The sequence below is a fragment of the Pongo abelii genome, chromosome 4 (assembly GCF_028885655.2).
Source record: "Pongo abelii isolate AG06213 chromosome 4, NHGRI_mPonAbe1-v2.0_pri, whole genome shotgun sequence".
Taxonomy (NCBI): domain Eukaryota; kingdom Metazoa; phylum Chordata; class Mammalia; order Primates; family Hominidae; genus Pongo; species Pongo abelii.
In genome coordinates this window covers 105,468,162-105,494,239 of record NC_071989.2, presented here as the reverse complement: position 1 = coordinate 105,494,239, position 26,078 = coordinate 105,468,162, and the positions used below count along the sequence as shown (strand labels likewise).

Below are 26,078 nucleotides of genomic sequence, written 5' to 3'. Positions count from 1 at the left end.
GTGTGTCAGTGAATTCTGGGTTAAGGCCAAAGCCTGTTGCCATCTCTCCCTTGCACAGAAGCAAAGCCAAGTCTTAAAGTTGTCAGAGGATATTTCTAAGTGAACTTGGACAACAAATATGCAGCTGTCAATGAAGCTTGCCCTGATGGCTTTATTTCAAATTACAAAGTGACACTTTTGCCACATTCCCAATCCCCGTTAACCTGCTCTACATTTTTTATTGTACTTAGCACCTCCTAACATATTTCATTATTTATGCTATTTATTATTTATTCACATATTTCACTAGAATATAACTGAATGAGGTCAAGAATGTATATTTTTGTATTTTTAATTTTAGTGGGTTCATGGTAGGTGTATATATTTATGGGGCACATCAGATATTCTGATACAGGTATACAATGCATAATAATCACATTAGGGTGTATGGGGTATCCATCACCTCAAGAATTAATCCTTTCTTTGTGTTACAAATAATCCAATTATACTCTTTTAGTTATTTTAAAATATGCAATAAATTATTGCTGACTACAATTATCCTGTCATCCTATCAAATGCTAGATCTTATTTATTCTATTTGACTATATTTTTGTACCCATTAACCATCCCCACTTCTCTCTTCCCTGCCCTCACCCACTATCCTTCCCAGAGTCTGGTAACCACAATTTTACTCTCTGTTTCCATGAGTTCAGTTTTAGTTTTTAGTTCCCACAAATGAAGAGAACATGCAAAGTTTGTCTTTCTGTGCCTGGCTTATTTCACTTAAAATAATATCCTCCATTTCCATCCATACTGTTCTAAATGATAGAATCTCATTCTTTCTTATGGCTGAAAAGGTCTCCATTTTGTATATGTATCACGTTTCCTCTATCCATTCATCTACTGAGGAAGATCACCTATTTTGTTCACTAGTGTATTCCAAGCACTCAGAACAGTGACTGTCACATAATAGGTAGGCACTTGATTCATATTTCATTAAATGATGAATCAATGAATGAATAAGTGAATGAAGATCAGTATTCTGTATTGTGGAGTGTAAGGAGGCAGGTACAAAGATATAAACATGAGGATCTTTGCCTTTGAAGAGCTTATGATTTAATTGTCAGAAAAGCAGACAAAAACTCCTATGAAATAGAAAACAGTAATAAATAGAATTACATACATTAATAAATACAGTGGAACCATAAGGGAGGCAGCTAACTGCAGCAGGAATAACACTAGACTTGGAAAATTGGGGTGAATCTTGGCTCTTCCATGTAACAACTATATTACCTCAGGCATGTCACTTAAATACTCTTGAGCATCAGATTTCTTGTAAGTATGAGTGAATAATAATGACTTCCTCATGAGATTATTGTGAGAATAAAGTAAGATAAATGTGAAAGTAACTGGCTAATAATATTTACTCAATAAATGTCTATCAGTTGAACAGACGTTCTAATTTAGAGATAAGAAAAGGCAAGCAGAGTGGTTAGTTTACTTGCACAAGGTCACACAGTTAGTGTCAGATTAGGAATCCCAAGACTCCTGATTTTCAGCCCAGTGTTACTGAAAATAGGACACAGTGCCTACCATGTCCCTCAGCTTATTCTTATGAGCAATTCTGTTTCTTACACACAACAAAAATTTATTATTTGTTCTAGAAAAGGGACATCATTTCCCTGAAATGTCCTCATTAGGCTCCAAGATGTCTAAGCTCTGTCTCTCTTTAATCGGTTTACTTGTGAAGGAGCAATTTGCTTTACGACCTCTTTGCAGAGTCTGAAGGGTTTATGACCATGTGGTGTCAACAAGAAGCTCTAAGATGCTTTCAGTTCCATTTACTAGCTTTGGAGTCTTCATATTGTAGGAGCCTATTTATTCTGAAAAGACTGGAGTTTGAACATTAAATCTGAGCACTCTGCATGCTTTTAAGCTTACAGTCAAATGGAACAATCACTTCTCATGGTCTGTTCTACAACCAAAGCAGCATTTTCTAAAACAATATCATCAGTATTAATGTGATGTGTTTTTAATAATAACACATCAACCTGTCCTTTCACAAGGCTTCAAATGGGTTGGATGGGACTGTTGTAGTCACTCTCATCACCTTTTTGTTAGTGGAAATAAAGATTTTCAGGGAGTTGACGGACATATTGACTCAAGTCTAGGAACTTGCAGTACTGAATCTATAATCATAGAAAGGGTGTACTATTTCCTTACTTTCAAATACATAAGTTGAGGCAGGTGTAAATAGGGAAGAGAGTAACTAAAGTCTCAGAGGCCTCAAACCTATCCATCATGCAACTAATTAGCACCACATGAACCCTAAATTTTGTAGTGGAATCCCAAAATAATGCTGAGGGGTGGGAAAGGAGTATGGTAAAGGTAACTCAAGCAAAAGCTTATTCTAACTACCTCAGGTACAAAAAAGTATGGTTGTTGTCAAGATATCACTGTGTTGGTAATTCAAGAGCAGAATATGAAACACAGTCAAACAACACTTTCAGCCTCTCAAATGATACACTCACCCTTGTCTCTGTCATAATCTGTGAACCTGTTCCATTTTCCTCCCTCTGATGATCCCATTTTTTTTCCTCCTTACCAATCAACGGTTATATGAACTTTTAGGTCAAATTCCCAATGTTCACTGACCCAAATTTTTGTTGTCTCAATTTTCATGGTCCTAAAAAAAGAGAGAAGAATCTCACTGGTTTTGTCAATCTTATCTAACTAGGAAACCCATATGGCTGGGAACTCTGGGGAAGGTGGGGTCACATGGGCAGCAGGGCCTATAGTATGGGCAGGTTCTTCAGAAATCTGGAGTTGAGAATGATAAACAGACTCCCCCATGAGTGGGAAACATGCTTGCTTATTAATTCTGGAAATAATACACTTCTCCTAGTCACAGTACCTTGTTTTAGCCAAAAATACTGTCATTGTTCACCTTTACTACTGTATCACCTCTAAACTGTTCTCCCCGTGTCCAGATTCTCCTCTTCTAAATTTGTTCCAGCTGCAATCAGAATAATTTTACTATGTCATTTTCCTGTTGAATACTCTAAAATGGCTCCCTACTTGCTCCTTAGAGGGAGACAAAGTCCAAATTCTTTAATATGCAGCACAAAGCCCATCTGGCCCACTGTCACAGACTCATACCTCTTTGTTTCCTGTGCTCTTTCCAAGCCACCCACTGTGCTGTGACTCAGACAAACTACTTCTCATTTCTTAGACACACCTGATTCCTTCTTATCTCCAAATTCTCTGCATATTCTGTTTATTTCACCTGGCATACTGTCCTCCTTTCTTACATCTGTCTAGTTATAGTTGTCCTTTAAAGTTCAATATAGATGCAAATTTCTCAAAAAAAAAAAACATTTTTTGATCTCCCACATGCTAGGACAGGTTTCCCCTGTGTATTCCTGCTCTGGAACACATTATACTTTATTGTCATGGGCTGTTTACTCTCCTATGCCCATCACCCCACAGAATCTCAGCACCCAGGAGGCAGACCTTTTTTGCAGTGCATTGTATCTTTCCAGCACAGGGCCTGGCACATAGTAGATGCTCAAGAAATATTTCTTGACTAAATGAAGGAGAAGACAGGGGCATCTCAAAGACTTCTGAAATCACCTCCTAGTTCTAGCCTATGGTCATTCAGCCACTGCTTGATAACTTTCATCTTCTTTCTGCATCATGGTTGACAAGATAAAGCAGTCCAAAGAGGTAGCAAAGCATAGTCTCCATAGCTTTAAATATCAACATGACCTACCCGCTTTTCCCTAATATACACTTAAAATGATTGCAAAATATATTACTTCTGGTTTCCAACCTTAGGCCTGTCCCCTAGCACTGGAGTGATTGAAGGTACTTGGAATTGGCCTGCTGACAGGTATTTAGATATACACATTGCCAGAGATATGCTTCTGAGTCCCCAAGTCCCCACTGTCCCTCTAACAAAACACAGGAAATTAAAGGCCTTAACTGAGAATGTAAACTCAACCTCTGAAATAAATTGCACACCAAGCACATCCCCACACAACCCCCAAAAGGTCATGTTCTGAAAAGCCCAACTTTGCTCAGATCAGGAAAGAAACATGATAACTCATGGAATTTTTTTAAAAAGTCAGTTTTTTTCTCTTTGTATCTGTCACAGCTGCTAATAACTTTTTACTATATTTAGCTTCCACCTATCATTTGGGGAATATTTTGTGGAACCCATTTAAACTTACAAATAGGGTCTTCCTACCTTCTGTGAGTCCACAGATTATCCATCTGGAACATGCCTAGGACATTGAAACCAGTCTGTGGGATTGCCATGTCTCATTAAAAGCTTGGCAAGAAAGTAAAAAGCTGTTTAACTTTTCAGCTGCCCAGAAACACAACCTGATTAACATGAGTAGACGTTTAGTAGTTTATGAAACAAGGTTCTAACCAGCTTTTAAATCTACTAATCTTCTCTCATGGCTGTGCCCACGAGTCCCAGAAAAGCAGCCACTTAGCTCTTAGCTCACATCACCTAGTCCTAGGCCCTCAGCCAGTTTTTATGTATGACTTTATGGTCACAGCAACAGCCCCAGCAGAAGGAACTTGTAAGATTGGAGTATTTGAATGTTATCCATGCTAAAATCAGAGGAAGAATTGTTTGATTTTTAAGATGAAAATTTAACTAGAGAATTTTTCTTTTTTCCTTTTTTAAAAGTTTGAATTAAATCTCTCTTTTACAAAAACCTACGCTCTCCTCATTGGGTGGCATTTCACTGAAGTCTGACAACAGCAGCTTTTCCTGGGATGAATATCTCTCTGATGCAGTGCTTCCCTCTATATCTCAGCATCAGTTTTCATTTGTACAAAACACATGCTGTAAATGATGATATGGCAGCTACCTGGCTTGCTCCTGACAACTGGTACTCTTGTCAGGGGCAAAAATAGCAACAAAGGGGACATTATCTTCCCTAAGAAGAGGGCTTTATCCAGGGTGAGTGACCACATTTCAGTCTTATCTATTTATTAGTTTCAATATTCAAAAACTTAGACCAGATTTCTGTCATGGTGATGAGCCTCTGCAAAATGTTACCTCATACCAATCTCAATGGAAAGCTACTTTCAAAACAAATAAACAAAACAAAGAAGGAAAACTACTATTTTTATTTCAGTGCAGAAGAGTTTTGGTTTTGTTTGGTTTTTGTTTTTTCTCCGACCTTCCAGCCAAAGAGTAGTTTTAGGATTAAATGGGCATAATAGAGTTGATGTTTGGGCAGCTTGACCACATTTGACAGGCATCCTTGTATTACTCAGATCCATCTTTTACAATTTTAGCCCTGCACAAAGAATGTCATTGCATTATTAATTTAATCTGTTTTCAGAATTTGATTTCAGCAAGCAAATGTCGTCATACCTCAGTTCTTTCCAAAAACAAATACCTAGTTCCTTTGAAGTATAATTTTATGTGAAACCTTAACAAAAAAAGACTTCATATTCCCCACATGTTCTCATTGCCACTCATCTCTCAACCCCTTTACAAGATACATTCTACTTGCACCATTTTTGTGGATGTATTTCCTAAAACCAACAATCTCCTAATGACCATTTTCTAGACTTTTTCTTGTAAGGCCTGCTGAAGACTTAGCACAGGTCATTATCATTATATTTTTTATATACTCCACCTTTTTAGCTTCTAAAACTTTGAGATAAGTTTGCTTTGCTTTATCTCACTGACTGCTCTTTCCCTAGTTACTTAAGTTTTTTCTTACTCTTGACCCAGGACCGGGGATGATTCAGGATTCTTTTCTTAGCTGTGGCCTTATTTCTCTTCTTACAGGAGTAAATTGTTATGACCCAGGTATGACAAAGAGCTCTTGAATAGACACAAAAAGCATATGTGATAAAATAGAAGATTGAAAAGTTGAAATTTATCAAAATTTACAATATATGTGCATCACAGAACACCACCAAGAAAGTGAAGCAACAAACTACAGATGGAGAAAATATTTGCAAACCATATGTCTTATATCCAGAATATGTAAAAAATTTTTACAATTCAACAATAAAAAAATAAATAAACCAACTTTTGAAGGAGCAAAGCATTTGTATGGACATTTATCCAAAGAAGTTATATGAATGGCTAATAGGCACGTGAAAACATGCTCAAAATCATTAGCCATAGGGAAATTTAAGTAAACACACGCTACATCAGCCTCTACATATTACATCATTCTACTTCTGTTGCCTCTGGTTTCCAGCTGGGTTCAGTCAATGGGAAGTATTAATAGAAGATATAAGCATAGTGGGAAATATAGACATTGAAGTATTTATTCCCCTGGCAACCTCCTGTGAGGTTTTGTGTTGAGAGAGAATGCATTACTGTAACAATGGCAAAGCTCCTGTTGGGTGATCCTCTCATAGACTTGCAACTACAGTGACAGGCCCTGGTACCCATTTCCTCCACTTTCAGCTTGAGGCTTGCTTCCTCATTTACTCCCAGGAGCACTTCATCCTTCCTTCTTGTTTTTATTTTTTTATTTTTTTGTTTTGTTTTGTTTTAATCTTGCCTTCAACCATGTAAATGATTCCTTCATAAATCTTTCTTCCACCCTCTCTTTTGAGTGGACCATCTATTTTGAAGAAGCAGGCTACTAATGTAGCCACTCTCCACAGAAAAGTCCCATCTCACCAGGTTTCTTCTGAGGAGCAAGACACAAGCCCCCACTACTCCACAATGCCATGGACACCTATCTTTTCTTTCTGTCTTTGGAAAATTATTTTTAGGTGGAGTAAATCCTTCTCTCTCTGTTCAGGTTTTCTTCAGAAGCCCTTCTCTTCTCTGTCTGAAGAATGTACAGCATAACCTCCTCATGGACTTGATTTTGGAAAGAAAATTAAGAAAGGAAAATTGTCATGTAGTTTCTTACATTACCACAAACCTCCCTGTGAGGTAAGAGAGCCTAGAAATTGTATTATTTAAGAAGAGGGAAAGAGAAAAAGGAGACAACTTCAATCATTGTTAAAAAAAATTACCTCTGCCACACTATCCTCTATGCCAGCATTTCTCAACTGGGGGAAATTTTGCCTCCTGGGGTTATTTGACAATGTCTGAAGGTATTTTTAGTTGTTACACAAGAAAGTACTAATGTTATCTCATGAACAGAAGCCAGGGATACCACTAAATGTTTTACAATGAAGAAGATGGCCCTTATATTAAAGAACTAGTCAACACAAAACGTTAATAGTGCTGAGGTTAAGAACCCTGAATTATGCTGACTTACGTGGTTCTATGAAGAGATGAGCAGCTGTAGCTTTAGCTGACTGACTGCTACGCTGCATCTATCATCTGAGCCAAATTCAAATTCCAGGTTTCCACCTACAGGTTTAGAGTATGTCTCTAATTCACCTTGACAGATAGAATATGCCTGACTTTATTCTGCAAATTTTCAATTAAATAGAATGTCTTTGTGGTTCCTTTACCTACCCTTCCAAATAGTTGTATCTATGATTTCATAATTCTCCTGCCTTAGGCTGTTCTGTTTCTGTTTGCTGAACTAGTAGCCTCTCCTCCTCATCCTCAGGTGTCCAAACCAGGTCAATACATCACCAGGTCAAAAACTTTTTCCTATCTCAACGCCCATTACTCTATATTTTTCTGTCTTCATCACAGGAACAAGATCTCCCATATCAAAATCTTCTAGAAATTTCCATGGTGTTTATTATCTTTTCTTAATGTTTACTAACATTTTATTTTTAATAGTGAAAAATTGAATGCAATCTAAATGACAAAACTTAAGACAATAATTTGATAAACTAAATCCAATGATATATCCAATGAATATATCATGTAGTTAGCAAAATGGTAATACTCTACTTTTTCAACTTTTATTTTAGGTTCAGGGGTACACGTGCAGGTTTCTTATGTAGGTAAACTTCATGTCATGAGGGTTTGGTGTACAAATAATTTTGTCACCCAGGAAATAAGCATAGCACCTGATAGCTATTTTTTTTCTGATCTCCTTACCTCTCCCATGCTCCACCCTGAAGAAGGTCCCAGTGTCAGTTATTCCTCTTCTAGTATCCATGGTTCTCATTGTTCAGCTCCCAATTATAAGTGAGGACATGTGGTATTTGGTTTTATGTTCCTGCATTAGTTTGCTTAAAATAACGGCCTCCAGCTCCATCCATGTTGCTGCAAAGGACATAATCTTAATGGTTTTTGTTTTGTTTCGTTTTTGGCTGGATAGCATTCCATGGTGAATATGTATCATATTTTCTTTATCCAGTCTATCATTGATGGACATTTAGGTTGATTCCATGTCTTTTCTATTAGAAATAGTGTTGCAATGAACATATGCATGCATGTGTCTTTATGGTAGAATGATTTATATTCCTCTGGGTATATACTAATAATGAGATGCTAGGTCTAATGGTAATTCCGTTTTTAGCTCTTTGAGGAATCACCACACTATTTTCCACAATTGCTGAATTAATTTACACTCTCATTACACTCTCAGCAACAGTGTAAAAGTGTTCTCTTTTCCCTGCAACCTCACCAGGATCTGTTTTGTTGTTGTTGTTGTTGTTTTTACTTTTTAATAATAGCAATTCTGACTGATGTGAGATGACGTCTCATTGTGGTTTTGCTTTGTATTTCTCTCATGATTACTGATGTTGAGCATTTTTTCATATGTTTGCTGGCTGCATGTATGTCTTCTTTTGAAGTGTCTATTCATGTCCTTTGCCCACTCTTTGATGGGGTTATTTTTTTCTTGTAAATTTGTTTAAGTTTCTTATAGATTCTGGATATTAGACCTTTGTCAGATGCATACCTTACAAAAATTTCTCCCATGCTCTAGGTTGTCTGTTTACTCTGTTAATGGGTTTTTAAAAAATTTACTCTGTTAACTTACTTGATTAATAATCTTTGGCTGTGCAGGAGCTCCACAGTTTAATTATATCCCATTTGTCAATGTTTTTTGTTTCAATTGCTTTTGGTATCTTTGTCATGAAATCTTTGGCAGGTCATATGTCCAGAATGGTATGTACTAGGTTATCTTCCAGAGTTTTTCTAGTTTCAGGTTATACATTTTAAGTGTTTAATCCATCTTGAGTTAATTTCTGTATGTGATATATAGTAGGGTCCAGTTTAAATCTTCTGCATATGGCTAGCCAGTTATCCCAGAACCACTTATTGAATAGGGAGTCTTTTCCTGATTGCTTGTTTTTATCAGCTTTGTTGAAGATCAGATAGTTGTAGATGTGTGGCCTTAATGCTGAACTCTTTATTCTGTTCCACTGGTCTATGTGTCTGTTTTTGTACCAGTACCATGCTGTTTGGCTTACTGTAGCCACATAGTATAGTTGATGTTGGGTAACATAATGCCTCTAGCTTTATTAATTTGCTTAGGATTGCCTTGGCTATTCAAGCTTTTTTCTTGCTTCCACATGAATATTTGTTTTCTAATTCTGAAGAATGTCATTAGTATTTGATAGGAATAGCATTGAATCTGTAAATTACTTCAAATCTGTAAGTATGGCCATTTTAACAATATTGATTATTTCTATCCATAAGTATGAAATGTTGTTCTATTTGTTTGTATCATCTCAGATTTCTTTCAGCAGTGTTTTGTAATTCTCATCGTAGAGGTTTTTAACGTCCCTGGTTAGCTGTATTCCTAGGTATTTTACTCTTTTTGTCCCGATTGTGAATGGGATTACACTTCCAATTTGGCTCTCAGCTTGGATGTTGTTTGTGTATAAGAATGCTAGAGATGTGCCCTGCCATCTGTGTTTTTCCAGGGACATCAGGAAGCTGCACCCACCAGTTGAGTTCACATAAAAGTGGGATTGCTGGGCTGAAAGCTCTAGCAAGCAATGGCAACCTGGCTACCAGTGGTGAGGGTAGGTAGAGTGGCCAGCCATGTTCAGGCCAAAGCAGGACAGCTGGGCTGTAAGTTGGACCTGAGCCCTGTCCAGCAAGGGGCGGCTAGAGCAATTTTACTGTTCCCAGGCACTATAGCTGCAGCCTCAATTGGGGATATGGCAACAGTGCTGGTGTGTTCTGGGGCTTGAGGGTTGTAGAGGTCCCCTCAGACATAAGAGTTACCCCCACAAAATGTCCAGGTGGCTCTCTGCCCCTACCTAGATATGCCGTGGGGGGTGGAGTACAGGGGGACCATGGGGATTTATCCATTCCCAGTCTTGTACGGGTGTCTGTAGAGAGCATGAATCCCCCTGGGGGCTCTCACTCACTCACCCTTTCCTATGTTGGAGAGGTTCTCCTGGCTCTACACTGAGCCTAAACCCACAGGTACCCAGCTTCGCTCCTCTCTGCTCTTCGTGTTTTCCTGCTGTCTTGTTGGACCCTGACATGGTTTCCCAGATGATCAGCCTACAGGGTCAGTCTTCACTTGCTCTTTTGTTTCCCCTCAATAAGCTGCTTCTAATTTGACACCCTGGCTCCACCCCTCCCCATCTTTTGTCTTATATTGTGGTCACTTGGCAAATATCTGTTCTCCAATACTAAACTGTAAGCTCTTTTTCTGAGTACAGTTTATCTTTTTTATAGTGATGATAATAATAAAAATTAATATTTACTAAAAACTTATTCTGGGATTGAGACCATGATAAGGACTTTTCATGCATTATGTCATTAAATATGTTACTTATATCCAGAAATAATATTCAAATAGTTACAACTGTTACAGCACAGGCACAGTGTCACAGCTCTCGGAGTAACTATTTCAGGCTTCTTACTTGCAGTAGAACATAATCTTATAACTAACAACCTCAAACTCAAGTACCCATCACAGATATTTAATTTCTCCAACATATTAGGGTTTTACCCAGTGATAATACACCGCACAACACCACACTTAAATTTATTTGCAAGTCAAAACTTAGTCTCTCTTCTATTAGACCTAACTTGATTAGACAAAAAGTATACCAAAAAATACTGCCCAAATTCAAATTATAGCCTCCACCATTGTATCTACCCAGAAAAGCCTAATTAAGCTCTCCTTTTTCTTTTCTCTTACTCCCTCCCTCCTAACACTATTCTTAATTATTTAACCCTGTTCCCTCACGTAATCTCAATCACAATAAAAATACTAACAGAGATCAACCAGCAACCACCACCAATTAACATCCATAATTGTATAAGGCAGCTACGCGCATAGAATCCTCACAAAGTAATCCTATTTCTTCACCCTCAAAGATCACTCAGTTTTCTATATTCTTAAAATCAATTACAATAGCCAAACAAAAGGCAGCAAAAACCTCTGCAGACTTAAACGTCCCTGTCTGACAGCTTTGAAGAGAGTAGTGGTTCTCCCAGCACAGAGTTGGAGATCTGAGAACAGACAGACTGCCTCCTCAAGTGGGTCACTGACCCCTGAGTAGCCTAATTGGGAGGCACCCCCAAGTAAGGGCAGACTGACAACCCACACAGCCGGGTACTCCTCTGAGACAAAACTTCCAGAGGAACAATCAGGCAGCAACATTTGCTGTTCAGCAATATTCACTGTTCTGCAGCTTCCGCTGCTGATACCCAGGAAAACAGGGTCTGGAGTGGACCTCCAGCAAACTCCAACAGACCTGCAGCTGAGGGTCCTGACTGTTAGAAGGAAAACTAACAAACAGAAAGGACATCCACACCAAAACCCCATCTGTACGTCACCATCATCAAAGACCAAAGGTAGATAAAACCACAAAGATAGGGAAAAAAATAGAGCAGAAAAACTGAAAATTCTAAAAACTAGAGCGCCTCTCCTCCTCCAAAGGAACGCAGCTCCTCACCAGTAACGGAACAAAGCTGGATGGAGAATGACTTTGACGAGTTGAGAGAAGAAGGCTTCAGATGATCAAACTTCTCCGAGCTAAAGGAGGAAGTCTGAACCCATCACAAAGAAGATAAAAACCTTGAAAAAAGGTTAGACAAATGGCTAACTAGAATAATCAATGTAGAGAAGTCCTTAAATGACCTGATGGAGCTGAAAACCATGGCACGACAGCTACTTGACAAATGCACAAGCTTCAGTAGCCGATTTGATCAACTGGAAGAAACAGTATCAGTGATTGACCATCAAATGAATGAAATGAAGCAAGAAGAGAAGTTTAGAGAAAAAAGAGGAAAAAAGAGTAAAAAGAAATGAACAAAGCCTCCAAGAAAAATGGGACTATGTGAAAAGACCAAATCTACGTCTGATAGCTATGCCTGAAAGTGACAGGGAGAATGGAACCAAGCTGGAAAACATTCTGCAGGATATTATCCAGGAGAACTTCCCCAACCTAGCAAGACAGGCCAACATGCAAATTCAGGAAATACAGAGAATGCCACAAAGATACCTCTCGAGAAGAGCAACTCCAAGACACATAATTGTCAGATTCACCAAAGTTGAAATGAAGGAAAAAATGTTAAGGGCAGCCAGAGAAAAAGGTCGGGTTACTCACAAAGGGAAGCCCATCAGACTAACAGCGGATCGCTTGGCAGAAACTCTACAAGCCAGAAGAGAGTGGGGGCCAATATTCAACATTCTTAAAGAAAAGAATTTTCAACCCAGAATTTCATATCCAGCCAAACTAAGCTTCATAAGTGAAGGAGAAATAAAATACTTTACAGACAAGCAAATGCTGAGAGATTTTGTCACCACCAGGCCTGCCCTAAAAGAGCTCCTGAAGGAAGCACTAAACATGGAAAGGAACAAGCAGTACCAGCCACTGCAAAAACATGCCAAAATGTAAAGACCATCAAGGCTAGGAAGAAACTGCATCAACTAACGAGCAAAATAACCAGCTAACATCATAATGACAGGATCAAATTCACACATAACAATATTAACTTTAAATGTAAATGGGCAAAATGCTCCAATTAAAAGACACAGACTGGCAAATTGGATAGAGTCAAGACCCATTAGTGTGCTGTATTCAGGAAACCCATCTCTGGTGCAGAGACACACATAGGCTCAAAATAAAGGGATGGAGGAAGATCTACCAAGCAAATGGAAAACAAAAAAAGTCAGGGGTTGCAATCCTAGTCTCTGATAAAACAGGCATTAAACCAACAAAGATCAAAAGAGACAAGGCCATTACATAATGGTAAAGGGATCAATTCAACAAGAAGAGCTAAGTATCCCAAATATATATGCACTCAATACAGGAGCACCCAGATTCATAAAGCAAGTCCTTAGTGACCTACAAAGAGACTTAGACTCCCATACAATAATAATGGGAGACTTTAACACCCCACTGTCAACATTAGACACATCAACGAGACAGCAGGTTAACAAGGAAACCCAGGAATTGAACCCTGCTCTGCACCAAGCAGACCTAATAGACATCTACAGAACTCTCCACCCCAAATCATCAGAATATACATTTTTTTCAGCACCACGCCACACCTGTTCCAAAATTGACCACATAGTTGGAAGTAAAGCACTCCTCAGCAAATGTAAAAGAACAGAAATTCTCTCAGACCACAGTGCAATCAAACTAGAACTCAGGGTTAAGAAACTCACTCAAAACCGCTCAACTACATGGAAACTGAACAACCTGCTCCTGAATGACTACTGGGTACATAGCGAAATTAAGGCAGAAATAAAGATGTTCTTTGAAACCAACGAGAACAAAGACACAACATACCAGAATCTCTGGGACACATTTAAAGCAGTGTGTAGAGGGAAATTTATAGCACTAAATGCCCACAAGAGAAAGCAGGAAAGATCTAAAATTGACACCCTAGCATCACAATTAAAAGAACTAGAGAAGCAAGAGCAAACAAATTCAAAAGCCAGCAGAAGGCAAGAAATAACTAAGATCAGAGCAGAACTGAAGGAGACAGAGACACAAAAACCCTTCCAAAAATCAATGAATCCAAGAGCTGGTTTTTTGAAAAGATCAACAAAATTGATGGACCTCTACCAAGACTAATAAAGAAGAAAAGAGAGAAGAGTCAAATAGACGCAATAAAAAATGATACAGGGGATATCACCACCGATCCCACAGAAATACAAACTGCCATCAGAGAATACTATAAACACCTCTATGCAAATAAACTAGAAAATCTAGAAGAAATGGATAAATTCCTTGACACATACACCCTCCCAAGACTAAACTAGGAAGAAGTTGAATCTCTGAATAGACCAATAACAGGAGCTGAAATTGAGGCAATAATTAATAGCTTACCAATCAAAAAAAGTCCAGGACCAGATGGATTCACAGCCAAATTCTACCAGAGGTACAAGGAGGAGCTGGCACCATTCCTTCTGAAACTATTCCAATCAATAGAAAAAGAGGGAATCCTCCCTAACTCATTTTATGAGGCCAGCATCATCCTGATACCAAAGCCGGGCAGAGACACAACAAAAAAAGAGAATTTTAAACCAATATCCCTGATGAATATCAATGCAAATATCCTCAATAAAATACTGGCAAACTAAATCCAGCAGCACATCAAAAAGCTTATCCACCATGATCAAGTGGGCTTCATCCCTGGGATGCAAGTCTGGTTCAACACATGCAAATCAATAAACGTAATCCAGCATATAAACAGAACCAAAGACAAAAACCACACGATTATCTCAATAGATGCAGAAAAGGCCTTTGACAAAATTCAACAGCCCTTCATGCTAAAAACTCTCAATAAGTTAGGTATTGATGGGACATATCTCAAAATAATAAGAGCTATTTATGACAAGCCCACAGCCAATATTATATCGAATGGGCAAAAACTGGAAGCATTCCCTTTGAAAACTGGCACAAGACAGGGATGACCTCTCTCACCACTCCTATTCAACATAGTGTTCGAAGTTCTGGCCAGGGCAATCAGGCAGGAGAAGGAAATAAGGGCATTCAATTAGGAAAAGAGGAAGTCAAATTGTCCCTGTTTGCAGATGACATGATTGTATATCTAGAAAACCCCATCGTCTCAGCCCAAAATCTCCTTAAGCTGATAAGCAACTTCAGCAAAGTCTCAGGATACAAAATCAATGTGCAAAAATCACAAGCATTCTTATAAACCAATAATAGACAAACAGAGAGCCAAATCATGAGTGAACTCCCATTCACAATTGCTTCAAAGAGAATAAAATACCTAGGAATCCAACTTACAAGGGATGTGAAGGACCTCTTTAAGGAGAACTACAAATCACTGCTCAATGAAATAAAAGAGGACACAAACAAATGGAAGAACATTCCATGCTCAGGGATAGAAAGAATCAATATCTTGAAAATGGCCATACTGCCCAAGGTAATTTATAGATTCAATGCCATCCCCATCAAGCTACCAATGACTTTCTTCACAGAATTGGAAAAAAACTACTTTAAAGTTCATATGGAACCAAAAAAGAGCCCACATTGCCAAGTCAATCCTAAGCCAAAAGAACAAAGCTGGAGGCATCACGCTACCTGACTTCAAACTATACTACAAGGCTACAGTAACCAAAATAGCATGGTACTGGTAACAAAACAGAGATATAGACCAATGGAACAGAACAGAGCCCTCAGAAATAATACCACACATCTACATCCATCTGATCTTTGACAAACCTGAGAAAAACAAGCAATTGGGAAAGGATTCCCTATTTAATAAATGGTGCTGGGAAAACTGGCTAGCCATATGTAGAAAGCTGAAGCTGGATTCCTTCCTTACACCTTATACAAAAATTAATTCAAGATGGATTAAAGACTTAAAAGTTAGACCTAAAACCATAAAAACCCTAGAAGAAAACCTAGGCATTACCATTCAGGACATAGGCATGGGCAAGGACTTCATGTCTAAAACACCAAAAGCAATGGCAACAAAAGCCAAAATTGACGAATGAGATCTAATTAAACTAAAGAGCTTCTGCACAGCAAAAGAAACTACCATCAGAGTGAACAGGCAACCTACAAAATGGGAGAAAATTTTTGCAATCTACTCATCTGACAAAGGGCTAATATCCAGAATCTACAAAGAACTCAGATAAATTTACAAGAAAAAAACAAACAACCCCATCAAAAAGTGGGCAAAGAATACGAACAGACACTTCTCAAAAGAAGACATTTCTGCAGCCAAAAGACACATGAAAAAATGCTCATCACCACTGGCCATCAGAGAAATGCAAATCAAAACCACAATGAGATACCATCTCACACCAGTTAGAATGGCGATCATTAAGAAGTCAGGAAACAATAGGTGCTGGAGAGAATGTGGAGAAATAGTAACACTTTTCCACTGTTGGTGGGACTGTAAACTAGTTCAACCATTGTGGAAGTCAGTGTGGCGATTCCTCAGGGATCTAGAACTAGAAATACCATTTGACCCAGCCATCCCATTACTGGGTATATACCCAAAGGATTATAAATCATCCTGCTATAAAGACACATGCACACGTATGTTTATTGCGGCACTATTCACAATAACAAAGACTTGGAACCAACCCAAATGTCCATCAATGATAGACTGGATTAAGAAAATGTGGCACATATACACCATGGAATACTATGCAGCCATAAAAAATGATGAGTTCATGTCCTTTGTAGGGACATGGATGAAGCTGGAAACCATCATTCTCAGCAAACTATTGCAAGGACAAAAAACCAAACACTGCATGTTCTCACTCATAGGTGGGAATTGAACAATGAGAACATTTGGACAGAGGAAGGGGAACATCACACACTGGGGCCTGTTGTGGGGTTGGGGGAGGGGGGAAGGATAGCATTAGGAGATATACCTAATGTAAATGACGAATTAATGGGTGCAGCACACCATATGTATACATGGCACATGTATACATATGTAACAAACCTGCACGTTGTGCACATGTACCCTAAAACTTAAAGTATAATAATAATAAAATTAAAAAAAAAAAAGCAAGTGGAGGTATAACCACACCATAGCCTACATTTGTGCCAATCACCAAGTTTTGGCCAATCAAATGTAGCCGACTGTTCAAACTGTGTTCAAATAAGGCAAACGCCGAGCTGTAACCAATCCAGCTGTTTCTGTATCTCATTAAAAAAAAAAATTACAATTTCTACCTCATCATAATCAATTATTCACATAACTAATGCCAACTCTAACAGCAACCCTAATAGCAAAGCACCCCACAGAGAAACACTTGGCCCTCAGGTCTCAGGGTATTTCTCAGTAGCTGTCACTGTCATATAACCAAAAATGACCATTATTGCCCCCAAATAAATTTTAAAAAAACTATTAAACCTACAAAAGCCCCACCAAGTTTAATACAATACTGCAATCCCCTCCCCCACTAATAATTAACCCCAATCTCCCATAAATAGGAGAAGGCTTTGAAGAGAGCCCCACAAGGCCTATAACAAGAATAATAATAAAAACACAATATATGTTCTAATTCTAAAATGGAATATAACTATGACTAATGACACGAAAAATCATCATTGTACTTCAATTATAAGAACCCTAATGACTAATACTCGTGCGACGCACCCCTTAATAAAAATTATTAACCACTTGTTTATTGACCTACCTGCACCATCAGACATCTCTGCGTGGTGAAACTTCAGCTCGCTTCTAGAAATTTGCCCGGTCCTTCAAATTGGTACAGGGTTATTCCTAGCTATACATTACAAGTTAGATACTTCAACTACCTTCTCCTTAGTCACACGCATTTGCTGAGATGTAAATTACAGCTGAGTTATCCGCTACCTACGTGCTAGTGGGGCTTCAATATTCTTCATCTGCCTATTTCTACATGTAGGCTGAGGCTTATACTACAGATCATTCACCCTCCTAGAAACTTGAAATATTGGCATTATTCTTCTATTTGCAGTTATAGCAACAGCATTCATAGGTTACATACTTCCATGAGACCAAATATCATTCTGAGGTTCAACAATACCGACAAATGTACTATCAGCCACCCCATAATTGGAACCAACCTTGTACAATGAATTTGAGGTGGATTCTCAGTTGATAAAGCCACCTTTATATGATTCTTCACTTTCCATTTCATCCTACCTTTTATTTTCACAGCCCTAGTAGCCATCCACCTCTCATTCCTACATGAAACAGGATCTAATAACCCCTCAGGAATTTCATCAGACTGACAAAATCCCATTTCACCCTTATTACACAATTAAAGATATTCTAGGCTTAATTCTACTTCTCCTGCTCCTGCTAATTCTAGTTCTATTCTCACGTGACTTCCTAGGAGGCCCAGACAACTACACCCCAGCAAACTCCCTCAGCACTCTGCCCCATATCAAACCGAAGTGGTACTTTTTATTTGCCTACGCAACTCTACAGTCTATCCCAAACAAACTAGGGGGTGTACTAGCCCTTGTGTTTTCTATCCTCATTCTAGCAATTATCCCAATACTTCATACATCTAAACAACGAAGTATGACATTCCAACAATTAAGTCAGTGTTTATTCTGAATCTTAGTGGCTGACCTATTCACACTTACTTGAATCGGAGAACAACCCATCAAACACCCTTTCATCATTTATCAGACAAACCACATTCATTGCATATTTTTCTGTTATTCTCATTTTTATAGCATTCACCAGCTTAATTGAAAACAAACTACCTAAATGAAGATGTCCTTGTAGTATAACTTTATTACTCTAGTCTTGTAAACCAAAAATGGAGGATTTCCTCCCCAGGACAACCTCAGGGAAAAAGCATCCCGCTTCACCGCCAGCTCCCAAAGCTGAAATTCTACTTAAACTACTCCCTGCATCCTTTAATGACCAATTAGAACAAATGTTAGCCATAAACAGCCAGTAAATCCAAACAGGGGGTGCTAGTGAGTATCAGCTGTTTGTATACCACTTTATTTATTTTCTGTTACCTCTCATGCAATCAGAGGTCCATGAAGATTTGTAGGTAGGTTAATAATTCATTGTAAATATTACTTAACCTTAGCAGGAAATCAGATGTCTATTTCACTTCTATTTCCTTGGGAATTAGGCCAGTGTCAAGCATACAGAAAGTGCTTGTGAATATTTGTAGAATAAACAACAACAACAAAATACTAAAGTGCTTTTAGGTATTGCATACTTTTTGTGTGCCAGACAGACACAACATCAGATATTTTTATTGTATTATTTCAATTCATATAACAATGCCACCAGAAGGCATTATGACAACAATATTACCGTTGAGAAAACCTAGACAAATACAGGCTAAACAATAATGGTGTTAATGTGTTGACAGAAAGAGATTCAGACCAGTTGTGCACAACTACTTAGATGTAGTTGCTCACAAGAAACTCTACAAGGTGAGTGATGATGGTAAGCATTCACCCACAAGAAAAGCAAGAAACGGCTGGGGACAGTAGCATTCATGTAGAAAGTGACTCAAAAAAGTGTGAGGAAGTGATTCTAGTCGTTTAACACTGCTTTTTTTGTTTGGTCTTTCTCTTTTTTTAAATAGCGAGTGGGTAAATGGTAATGGTTATTGGTCCCATGTTTTATTTTGGTCCCATGTTGGTCCCATGTTTTATTTCTAGTGGTAATAAAAAAGAGATGCATACATGAAGAAAAAACAGGAGATTTAGTCCACACGTGGAACAGAACAAAACCCACAACTTCTAACCAATGAGGATGAAAAAATTGTGACCATTTATTTCTGGGTTTCTATTCTGTTCCATTGGTTTATATATCTATTTTCGTACCAGTACCATGCTGTTTTGGTTACTGTAACGCTGTAGTATAGTTCAAAGTCATGTAGCACGATGCCGCCAGTTTTGTTCTTTTTGCTTAGGATTACCTTGTCTATTCAGGCTCTTTCTTGGTTCCACATGAATTTTAAAGTAGCTTTTTTCTAGCTATGTGAAGAATCTCAATGGTAGTTAAATAAAAATAGCATGTATAGGAATTTGTAGGAATCTACAAATTTCTTTGAGCAGTATGTCCATTTTAATGACATTGATTCCTCCTATTCATGAGCACGGAATGTTTTCCAATTTGTTTGTGACATCTCTGATTCCTTTCATCAGTGTTTTATAGTTCTTGTTGTAGAGATCTTTCACCTCCCTAGTTAGCTGTGTTTTTAAGTATTTTATTCTTTTAGTGGAAATTGTGAATGGGAGTACGTTCCTGATCTGGTTCTCAGCTTGACTGTTGTTGGTGTAAAGAAATTCTAGTGATTTTTGCACATCCATTTTATTTCCTGAGACATTTCTGAAGCTGATTATCAGCTTAAGAAGCTTTTGAGCTGAGACTTTAAGGTTTTCTAGATAAAATTATGTCATCCACAAACAGGGATTGTGTCATCTGCAAACAGATGACATAATCTCATATCTATACTATCCCTCTTCCTATTTGGACATCCTTTATTTCTTTCTCTCGCTGATTGTCCTGGGCAGGACTTCCAATACTATGTTGAATAGGAGTGGTGAGAGGGCATCTTTGCTGTGTTTCAGTTTTCAAGGAAAATGCTTCCAGCTTTTGCTCTTTCAGTATGATGTGGGCTGTGGATTTGTCAAATATGGCTCTTACTATTTTGAGGTACGTTCCTGCAGTGCTTAGTTTACTGAGACTTATTAACATAAATTGATATTTAATTTTATCAAAAGCCTTTTCTTCATATATTGAGATTATCATGTGATTTTTGTCTTTAGTTTTGTTTATGTGATGAATCACATTTATGGATTCACGTATGTTGAGCCAACCTTGCATCCCAGGGGTAAAGCCTATTTGATTTTGGTGGATAACTTTTTGATATGCCGCTGGATTTGCTTTGCCAGTATTTTGTTGAGGATTTTCGCATCAATGTTCATCAAAGATATTGGCCTGAAGTTTTCTTTTTTTGTTTTATCTCTGCCTGATTTTGGTATTATAATGATGCAGGCCTCATAGAATGAATTACAGAGGAGTCCCTTCTCCTCATTTTTTTGAAATAATTTTAGTAGGAATGGTACCAGCTCCTCTTTGTTCATCTGGTAGAATTCAGGTATGAATCCATCTGGTTCTGGGCTTTTTCTTTTTGGTTGATACCCTATTTATTACTGCCTCAATTTCAGAGCTTGGTATTGGTCTGTTCAGGGATTCAATTTCTTCCTGGTTCAGGCTTGGGAGGGTGCATGTGTCCAGGAATGCATCCATTTCTTCTAAATTTTCAAGTTTATGTGCATAGAGGTATTCATAATATTTTCTGGTGATTATTTGTATTTCTGTGGGGTCAGTGGTAACATCCCCCTTGCCATTTCAGATTGTGTTATTTGAACCTATTCAATAAATGGTGCTGGGAGAACTGGCTAGCCATATGCAGAAGATTGAAACTGGACCCATTCCTTATGCCATATACAAAAATTAACTCAAGATGGATTAAAGACTTAAACATAAAACTCAGCACTGTAAAAATCCTGGAAGACCACCTAGGCAATACTGTTCAGGACATAGGCACAGGCAAAGATTGCATGAGGCAGATGCCAAAAAGCAATTGCAACAAACAGAAAAATTGGTAGTGTTAATCTAATTAAACTAAATCATTTCTGTACAGCAAAAGAAACTATCAACAGAGTAAACAGACAACTACAACATGGGAGAAAATTTTTGCAAACTATGTATCTCACAAAGGTCTAATATCCACCATCTATAAAAAACTTAAAACAAATTTACAAAAAGAAAACAACAAACAGCCCCATTAAAAAGTGAGAAAAGGACATGAACAGACATTTCTCAAAAGAAGACATAGATGCAGCCAACAAGCATATGAAAAAATGCTCAACATCAGTAATCATTAGAGAAATGCAAATCAAAACCACAACAGGACACCATATCACACCAGTCAGACTGGCTATTACAAAAAAGTCACAAAATAACATACTGGTGAGGTTGTGGAGAAAAAGGAATGCTTACACACTGTTGGTGGGAATGTAAATTAGTTCAACCATTGTGGAAGACAGTGTGGTAATTCTTCGAAGTCCTAAAGACAGAAATACCATTCAACCCAGCAATCTCATTACGGGGTATACATCCAAAGGCATACAAATCATTCTGTTATAAAGACACATGCACACATATGTTTATTGCAGCACTATTCACAATAGCAAAGATGTAAAGTCAACCTAAATGCTCATCAATGATAGACTGGATAAAGAAATGGTGTTACATATACACCATGGAATATTATGCAGCCATAAAAAGAGAACAAGATCATGTTCTTTGCAGGGGCATGGATGGAGCTGGAGGCCATTATCCTTAGGTAACTAATGCAGTAACAGAAAACAAAATACCACATGTTCTTACTTACAAGTGGGAGATAAATGGGCGCATAAAGGGGAACAACATACACATAGGCCTACGGAGAGTGGAGGGTGGGAGGACAGAGAGGATCAGGAAAAATAACTAATGCATACTAAGCTTAATATCCGGGTGATCAAATAACCTGTACAACAAAGCCCCATGACAGTTTACCTATATAACAAACCTGCACATGTACCCCTGAACTTAAAAGTTAAAAAAAAAAAAAAAAAAAAAAAGCAGGGAGCCTGAAAGAGAGTAGAGCTTTCTCCCTATAATCATGGATCTCTTTTTAGGCATATACTTTATTTGCAGGCATATCATGAAGTATAAACATATTAGTTAACAAAAAAAAAGTGACCATAAAAATGTTCCTTACAAAATCTAGAACTCTCTGTGGTGATTTTGAGCTGACTAGAAAATTGCTAGACAAATACTGATCAGCTTCCACTGCCCACAATATCTAAGCGCACCATGAATACACACTGAGACCTTGGGCTCAAATGCCTCCACATCATTTCTTTCCATTCCTTATTTGAATTTTAGAGCATAAAACTTGACAAAATAAAGTGATCCCTCACAAAAGCACAGCAATTGAGTGCACCTGTGAGGCTGTTCTCACTGAATATTGTTTTTAAAGACCACAATAATCCTCTGGTTTTTCTTTCGCTTGATCCTTTTATGGGTTTTGTGTTGTAGGGTGGCTGCATATTACATGAAATTTAATCAAGAAGCTACTCTTTTGTGTAACTAAATGGAAATCTGGGCATCTGCTTCGTCAGTGACCTTTGACTGACCCTGGTTCACTATAGCCAGGAATATAAAAAAATTAAAGGTTTTATGTCAGAAGCTAAGAAAAATAGCTATTGGTGTCCCAGCTCTATTCTTTGCTGCTTGGATGTAGGGTTCTGGTTTCTTTCTCATTGCAAATTGGGCAAAGCCCCTTCCAAATTTTTTGTGTCCCCTTCCCATAAATAAAAAATTCAGTTTTGACTGTATGGCAAACTTGCATGTGTTTTTCTGGGTGGAAGATAGACCTATTCTTAGCTTGTCTGATCTACACTTTTTAACTTTAGTTTTAGATATTTGTAACTTTATTTTCAAAGGCACATTCTCAAAGGTAAACCCAGACTGTTGTTTTCAGAGTTAGTAGTAATGAAGTATCTAATACATTTTACAAGAAGTAGTCCCTTAGATTTCTATAGGGTATCCCTCCGGGATTTTGACATACTTTGTTTCTGTACATCTTCTCCTGGAATTCTTTGGTGTATTATTCAGGGTTTTCCATTGAAACAGAATCAATAAGACACATACACACACACACACACATGCACACACATACACATGCACAGACATGTGTATAAGTAAGATTTATAAGGAACTGACACACATGATTGTGGAGGCTGAGAAGTCTCATGATCTGCTGTCTGAAAGTTGGAAGTCCAGGGAGCCAGTAGTGTGTAGTTCCAGGTCAAGTGCAGGAGAACAATGTCCCATCTCTAAAGCAGGTAGAGAGAGTAAATTCTCCCTTATCCCACATTTTGTTCTATTTGGACCTCCAAAGGATTGGACAATGCCCATTCACATTATGGGAGACAATCTGCTTTACTCATTCTACCAAATCATAAGTTAATCTCATCCAGAAACACCCTCACAGACACACTCAGAATAATGTGTAGCCAAATAGCTGGGCATCCCATCTCCCAGTCAATTTGACAAACAAAATTAACCATCAAAATTTGGTAGCTCCAGTCTCTAAAACTCAAGAAAATACAAGAGCTAGAGTTCTATTGATCTAGTCAGATTTAATCTTAGAGCAAGGCTAGAAACTGTGAGTTCCTTAAAAAGGATGCCCATATCTCTTGAATTTCATACCCAGAACACAGCACAGTGCCTAGAAAATGGTGAGTAACCAGTAAATGTTGAATTAATCACTGTGCTATGAGAAGTTCAAGTGAGCGTTGGTTTATGTAATTTTATGTTAACAAAGTGAGAACATCTACATTACCTTCTCTTACCCCTGTAGATCTCTAAAAACCAGCATCTACATCAAATGGAAAGAAATTCTATATGGAATTCTACATGGAAGGAAACCAAGATACCAGCAATCTAGCTAATATTTATATTTCTTGTAGTACCCATTTAGATATGCTCAGAGCAAAATGAGTTTCACATTCAGCCTTCAATAGATGCCTCCCTAAGCTAGACATGATCTCTTTCATTTCCTGTTTTCTAATTTACTTGTTAGTTCAATAGAAAGTCAATATTACAGAATCATAGGTTTTCATTTTTTTAATTTTTCCTTTGACAGGAGAACTGATATCTCGGTAAGAGTGAATTCAAAGATGCCAAAAGATCACATTTCTACCCAGTTGTTTTCTGAGCTTTTACCAAGAAATAAAAGAAAATACAAATGAACACTGAACTAGTGTCAGAGTGCAAGTTCACATCTAGTATGTAGAACTGATTTTCTGACAATCTCTAAAAAATAACCACATTCGCTGTATTAATAAATAAATGCAGAAATGAGCCTTGGGTTTATCTGGGCTCCAGACAGGCTTTCTTGGCCTGTCAGAGCCAAGTGAATTGTCTACAGAAAGCCTTCCACCAAAGCTTCCTTGAGCACCACGTCTAAGGAAGGGACCCCAAAGAATTGCAAAAGATAGGTAAGCAATATGTAATATTAATAAGTGGCCCAAACTGGACAAGTTAAATCTTCCAAATGCTGCCCCCAGTAACTCTAAACTAGCTGTTGATTCCTTTACCGCCCAACTGGGAAGCCACACGGTTAGTCTCGCCCACAAAAAATTATATTATCAACTGCAGGGATCATATTAGCAACATATCTTTACTTGATATAAAAGCCATAAAATTTATTGGCAGAAAATAATGCAGTCTGTACATGTTTAAAAATATGAAGTCATATACTTACACAAACATTCAACTCATAATTCTATAAATTGTCATCATTTGGGGGTAAGATTTCTTTCAGCTACAAGATGGAAGTTATGCCATACCTATGAATATTCTCTCCTCATATTCAGTTTTCAGAAACAATCCATTGAAGAACTATGATTATTTCCCCAGTTCAATTTTTCTGCTTGACCTCATATGGCTGTCAGGCTTAGGACAGCTGACAAGACAATTAAGCAAAAGGCAGCCAAAAACAAAGAAAATAATAGGGAATTTTAAATACTTGAATCAAAAAGCAAACTTTCTGACTCACCATGCATTGTCAAGTTGTCCCAAATGCTTTCTCATAGGCTCAGCAGGATGTTGATTACCTGAGCACCAGCTCTGTCATCCCCAATGGGAAGCTGCAACACCATAATGGTAAAAGAGAAGCTATTGTCAGTGGGCTGCTTTAATTTAATTGCTCAGTTAAAAATTATGAGAAAGAAAACAAAAATATCTTATATATGACCATCATAAAGTGTAATATTAAATCCATGGAAATTAGAATTCTGCATGATAAAAATAACAGGCTACTGAGCCTAAAATCTACATGCAAAGGATTCCCAAATTTAAATTTCAAAGCTAATCCCCTTTTCCTGTACTCTAGACTTGTTTATTATTCTGCTTTCTTAGCATCTTTATTTGTTTTCATAATAAGAATCTTAGAATTCATATGGTCAAAACAACTTGATTCCTCAACCTTTTCAATACTCTTTCTTACTAAATTTCTCAGTTTCAGTTATTTTACATCCACTAGGTCATTAAGTAAAAACCCAAGAGTCATTCTTGATTCCTCTCTTGTAATGAAATCAATTATGGTTGGGCAAGGTGGCTCACACCTGTAATCCCAACACTTCAGGAGGCTGAGATGGAAGGACAACTTACCTGGGCCAGGAGTTTGAGAACAGCCTGGACAACACAGCAAGAGCCCGTCTCTACAAAAAAAATA

General features: G+C 37.8%; 1 long non-coding RNA gene across 1 annotated transcript in view; it reads right to left on the bottom strand.

Moving 5' to 3' along the window:
- LOC112133515 (uncharacterized) overlaps positions 1-26,078 on the bottom strand; it is a 298,342-nt gene that overhangs the window by 270,901 nt on the left and 1,363 nt on the right. Inside the window, exons 2-3 of the long non-coding RNA XR_008525393.2 lie at positions 26,015-26,064; positions 25,401-25,491 (exon numbers count right to left, since the gene is read on the bottom strand). This is a non-coding gene — a long non-coding RNA (uncharacterized LOC112133515). The remainder of the gene's footprint in view (positions 1-25,400; positions 25,492-26,014; positions 26,065-26,078) is intronic.